This window comes from Leptinotarsa decemlineata, unplaced genomic scaffold (assembly GCF_025532065.1).
Source record: "Leptinotarsa decemlineata unplaced genomic scaffold, Ldec_3_MD MMD2_tig00003335_RagTag_RagTag, whole genome shotgun sequence".
In the NCBI taxonomy this organism is placed as follows: domain Eukaryota; kingdom Metazoa; phylum Arthropoda; class Insecta; order Coleoptera; family Chrysomelidae; genus Leptinotarsa; species Leptinotarsa decemlineata.
This window is the reverse complement of record NW_027412587.1, coordinates 5,169,994-5,175,993: the sequence shown is the minus strand read 5'-3', so window position 1 is coordinate 5,175,993 and position 6,000 is coordinate 5,169,994. Positions and strand designations below refer to the sequence as shown.

Sequence of the window (6,000 nt, the reverse complement as noted above, 5' to 3'; positions counted from 1 at the left end):
TTTTTTATTTCGAATTTATTCAAATAGGAATATATGTTGCACTATTGCATTGACTATGATTCAGCTTCAATATCAGAAAATCATAAGCTTTTAGAAACCATAATTTCAAAAAAGGAAATTTCAGGTCTGTCTTGACCCAACAAAAGGCATGTCGCAGGACGATAAAAATCGCGAAGTCGACCTCAAAATCTAACGTAACATCCATCTTAGCCTTCTCAAGAGCACCACCGTCGCATCTAACTGTTAAGAAATCTAGCAAGCGTGTAAAAAAGCGCGTCTTCGCCAATGGCCGTCGAGGAATCTTCTTCTCCACCAATGGCCATCCGTGCATAACGTCTATAAGACCTGGCACCTGCAGGATGAACTCATTTCGAAGTTCTTAGTCTTAGAAGGCGCTGAATCGTACAATCTTCCGTTGTTCCGTTGCTTGTTTTTCTTCTCCTCCTCCGGTTGAACTTGCAGTTGTTGGTTCTATTGCGAGAGAGTGACTTTGACTTTGACATCCAAGTGTGCCGGTGCGTGTGGTGAAACAAGTGAGTTCAACGCCTGCTAGCTTAGCTGTGACTTCTGCCGGACGACGCTGACGAAGAGGAGATATTTTCAAGGTAGGTGTTCGAAGTAACGATGCGTTTATGGTTATGGACGCCGCGAATTATTGGTACCTATTTGTTACTAGCAACTAAAACTTCAATCTGTTCATTTGATATTGTTTAGGAAAAAGTACTGTTGAAACTCACAATATTTATGATTGTGAAGGAAATGTAATCAAGTTCATGTCAATCAATTTAAATAATATTTTTTCACTTGTGTACCCCAAGGTACCGGCATTGGGCTAGTTTCGTTCATGATAAACATAAAAAATCTCAGACAAAACCTATCAGACAGGTCACAATGAAAATGAAAACTGGATAGTTGGTTAATTGTGACGGCAATAATATCAGCTTTGTCCAAAATAACCCAAAAAAGCATGACCCAAACATTTAAATTCTCCAAAAAATTTTTATAGGCCCTATTCATACATGATTGAACAGTTATTCGAATAAAACGAAGCTTTTCGTATGGAGGTAGTAAAAAATAACTTCACTGAAATACAATATTGGAGTCGTACAAGGTTCAGTTCTAGGACCTGGTTTGTTTCTGTTTTATATACATTCAACTTCAGATTTGAGTGTGAGATTTATAAATAAATATTAATTATATGTAAGAGTTAACATCATCTATAATTCTGAATAGTAATAGAAATAAATATCCAAATTTGAAATTTTGGAAACTGAATGAATATTCATGGCTAGCAAACTAAGCGATCTGAATGACTCAAATTTCAGTAAAATCAAAACAATGTTTACGTATTGAGATTCTCATTTGGAATGATTTCACAAATACTCAGAAAATGTTTCTGAAAAATGATTCCCAATATTTTGGAAATATGATGTAATATTATTCAGTTCAATTCAACTGTGTAGTGCTATCCAATGAAAACCTGTCACCGTGAATATTTAGCATGTTATTCAGTTTCAAAAAAAATTATTGAAACAAGTCAATTTATGTTCATGCCATTATCCTCTATCAAACATTTGAGAATAAGTCTCCAAATCGATTTGATAACTGTGACTGTTATGCAAGATCTATGAATTCATATCATTCGTTTCCTTGTTCTGTACACTATTGGGATTTTGAAATGGTAGCTATAATTGTAATAAAACAATCTCTTAGTCATATTTTTTTTTTTTCAAACTGAACAGTAATACATCGTCAGGTAACTTCATTCATGAGAAAAAGTTGACTAGGGTTCAATCAGGAGATCTGGAAAACCATTCTATAGCTTCTTCATCTAATAAGCCGAAAAATATTTGACCAAATATGTCGGCCATAAAAAATTGGTGCTCCATTTTTTCTGGAACAAGATGTTTTTATCAATGTTATTCATTCTACAACATATGTATCATTTTTGGATCTACTACATTATAGTATAGTTGGAGATTCTCATCACTCATTGAAACATCGTTGAAAAATATTAAAACAAAACAATCATCAAAGATAAAGGCCACAGCTTTCAATGTCAACGTTTAAGAATGAAAATCTCTCATCTCTCTCAATTATGTAAATTGGCTAACTATTCATTGATAAAAAATGTACATTCCCCAGAAAAACAAATATTGTATTTACAGTAAGTCAGAATTTTCATGGTATATCTCACAATATTTCAAAATCATCTTCATCATGTAACTTCAGCATCTTCTTGGTAACTCAGAACTACTATCAATTCATCGTCATTTTCAACAACCCTGATAGGATATGTATTGGAATTGATCGATAACATATACGAGTAGTATTCAAGTAACACCACATTGTGAAATTTCATGAAAAAGTATTAATCGAAAACCCTGATAGATTCATGTTTGCAATTGACAGCAGATCCAGATACTATTGATTTTTCAGAGATCTATTGAAAGATCTAGCCACTTTTTGCTGATACACCATTTAAAAAAACATTTTACCGTCTTCAATAATTTTTGAAGATTGTATTTTACTTAAAAAAACTCAATCTCCGCTCACTTCCACAATAAATCTGATATTCCACTTGACATTATTGAATCATCTACAGAATACATGTATGATGAAAGTTTTCATTGCTATCGGTTGAAACAAATCTCTAGAAAACATCTGAAATATATCTTCTTTTTTGTAGTGGTAAAATCACATGATTCTGCAACCGTGTTAGGAATCACTCGTTAAAAGGTAAGACCTCGTTAGTCCCTAGCTCGCACAAGTTTCTTAACTTCTGAGAGTTGTCGTTCGTATGGAGGCGACAGCTGATTAACGGAAAAACAGATTTCAAACAGACAATGAACTTTCAATGGACCATCCATTTCATATTGTTTTTTTCTTCCAATTGATCCCTCCATGGTAGGTTCAAATGATAGTTGATGAGTGATCTTTCAAATACATATGTATTCACAACAGAAGCTCTCTGCAATATCACCTGGATGGCAAGAAAATTCATGGACTTCTGGCAGAATCTTCCAGGATTGGCTCACTCCAAAGCGTTTATTCACCCTCCTAAGCTTAATACCAAACAGTTGTTGGACTACAATAGAGATGAACTACGATAACTAACAGGCCTTCTTACAGGTAACTGTCATTTGAATCATCATATACAGAGACTCGGACTGTCGGAAGACAGTATGTGTCGCCTCTGTTTGAAAAATTATGAAACAGCAGAGCACATATTTTGTGCCCGCCCCGCTGGGGACCGAATCAGATTCCTAGAGTCTAGCAGAGCCGTACTCTTACCATCTGGGTTTATTTCGTCGACTAGGAATAGGTGTGAGCCACAATAAACCCTTGTGGGTTGCGGTGGAAGGTCGAATAGACCCACTCATTTTGGACCTAATCTAACCTAACCCTACAATATTATCCAGTCGTCTTACAGGTTGAATTTCATGGTTCATTTGCTAGTTATTTCTGAATTCAAAATGTCTTCCAATAATAATTTTTTTTTAAATCATCAATTCCCAATAAGGCTTTCAATCAAAGCACAACCTCATTCGTTCTTGGTAATCTTGTATCCGAAGAAGAGTTAATGAATTAATCACCCCGATTTGATAACAATTTTCTTCTCTTATAACATTAATTATTTCTCAGATGCATTAAACCTCTGGTATGGAAAAAGATGATTGGTTTATTAATTGGAGAATAAGTCCAATTACAATTTTTTTTCTTTCAAAATTCCATAAATTCCTCTCAATCAATTTCAACCCCTAATGTAACTTTCGTGAATTAAATTTTTGATCAATCATTACTAGTAATTAGATTCTCATCTTTATTAATGAGATGCTGGAGTCTATGTCTGTGTGAAAAGTAGTTTGTTGACTCAATTTAGAAAAAAATGTAAATAGAGTCGTTAACCGTCTTCGCTTTGCATTCCATATATTCTGCAAAAACCTGATTCATCACGAGCTTGGTAGTGTCTATCAGCTAGACATTGTTATTTTTCATGTGTTACAATGTTCACATCACCAATATGGAGTCGATATAGAGTGCTTGTTGCTTGCTTGATGATGGCTTCATAAGAGAATTTTACTTTGCTGCTGAAAAACAATTTAAATTGCAAAAATTATAGCGAGAGATTGCTGATGTAATGGGAACTCAAGTAAAAAAGAAGAAAATTGAAAAAAATCGTTTCACAACACTTCACGCTTTACATTCCACGTACCTACTATCCAGAAACCTGATTGATCACGAGCTTGGCAGCGTCTATGATAGACATTATTTTTTGCATATGTTACAATGTACAGATGATTAATTTTCACATCACCAATGGATGGTTGATATAGTCTCCTTCTTCTTCACTTGATGATGACTCTTCAAGAGGATATTACTTTGTGAAAAGCAATTTAAATTGCAAAAATGATAGCGAGAGATTGCAGATGACTTCTTGTGGAAAATCAATTGATTTCGGTTCCACATTGTCGATCATCTCTCTAGGAAGAATAATGACTTATAGAGAAGCAGAGAAGTTCGGTTCGTTGATACTGGGAATTTTAAATGTTTGTGTCGGATGAAAATCGAATGTGCAAAAAGTAAAAATTTAATGAATTCAGTAAATAAATCAATCACTTCATTCTTTCGAAGGTAAAAACGATGACATTGACAGCCATGAAACGTGGCATTAATGAAATTGATTCAATTTGATTCCTATATTGACACTATCAGTTGAGAATATATCAGAAAATAATGTCCATAAATACCACTAGGTCTGAACATTGTTTCAAATTGATGTTTATTCATATAAACTGTAACTTTTTTATTTTTGAGCTAAGGCGACATACAGTTGATATATCTAGCCGCGTCAAGTAAGTCGGGTGACTCGGGTGCCGGCCCTGCGGTCTCATGTCAAGGCACGATAGATTTCAACGATGAAGTCATATTGTTGGAAAATACGTACTCTATTCATGTATTTGCACATTGTGTCGTCCTTAATTGTACTTTCGAACAAAATTTTTGGAAAAAAAACTTTCTAATTCTTCTAATTCACCATCTTTATACAAAATAATGAAGGAAGAAAGAAAGCAATAAATTTCAAACTTAACAAAGATGTGTGGATCATGCGTAGAAGTTACATTCAGACACTAAATGGTAGAAAATGTCCTTTCGAAACAACTACTGTCATGTAAACATTAAATTAGAGAACACATTTCCTCGTTGACATTCCTCGTTTTCCAGGTAATGAATTTGATTCAATTCAATAATTAACATTTTGCTCTTATAGCTATCCATTTCAGAAAGTAATCTTCACGACTACCTCTAGACCTAAAAATGATCTCAGGTGAGTGTCCATTTTGTCGAACTCGAAATTTGCACGTGCAATTCCTAGAATGGCTTGAGGTGAAATGGGGTGAAATTTCGGGTATGAATTTGATATTAAAATTGGATCCCTTCGGAAAAAAATTTGACTTGTTCTTCGAAATTTTGATCTTACATCCGTTTCAGGGGGCAACACTCTCTACATCTAAATTAAAAGAAGAGCGAAACTTCCGAAATCGAGTGTTTTTGTTCAATTTTTCAAGACATAACCTGTAGATTCAAATATTGGAGATGATTATTTGAATATTGGCCGGTGAGCTACAGAAAAAAAAATAGTTTGGCTTTCAGTCTTCAAAAGGTACACAAAGGTGTTCTCATTCTTGGAAAACCTGTACACCAATCTTAATGAGAGAATCTGCGGCGGCCATGTTTTGTGACCTAACCAAGGTCTTCGATTGTGTAGACCACATGCTACTTCTTCGCAAACTAGAAGTTTACGGATTTACTTTGGTTTGAGACGTAACTTTATCATCGGCCACAAAATGTTCTCTCAGATGGAATTTCATCACAGAAACGTTTCACTGGCAGTGGGGTCCCACAAGGTACCCTTTTGGGACCGGTGTTGTTTCTCATGTATCTCAATGACTTAGTATTTGTTGACATAAGTGGTAAATTCACATGTTTCGCTGACGA

At 34.7% G+C, this 6,000-nt stretch overlaps 1 protein-coding gene across 1 annotated transcript in view; it reads left to right on the top strand.

The window, feature by feature from the left end:
* Positions 1–368: 368 nt before the first annotated feature.
* Positions 369–6,000, top strand: part of tyn (trynity) — a 186,541-nt gene continuing 180,909 nt past the window's right edge. The window contains exon 1 of the mRNA XM_074177996.1: positions 369–605. The gene's annotated coding sequence lies outside the window, so the exon portion shown is untranslated. The remainder of the gene's footprint in view (positions 606–6,000) is intronic.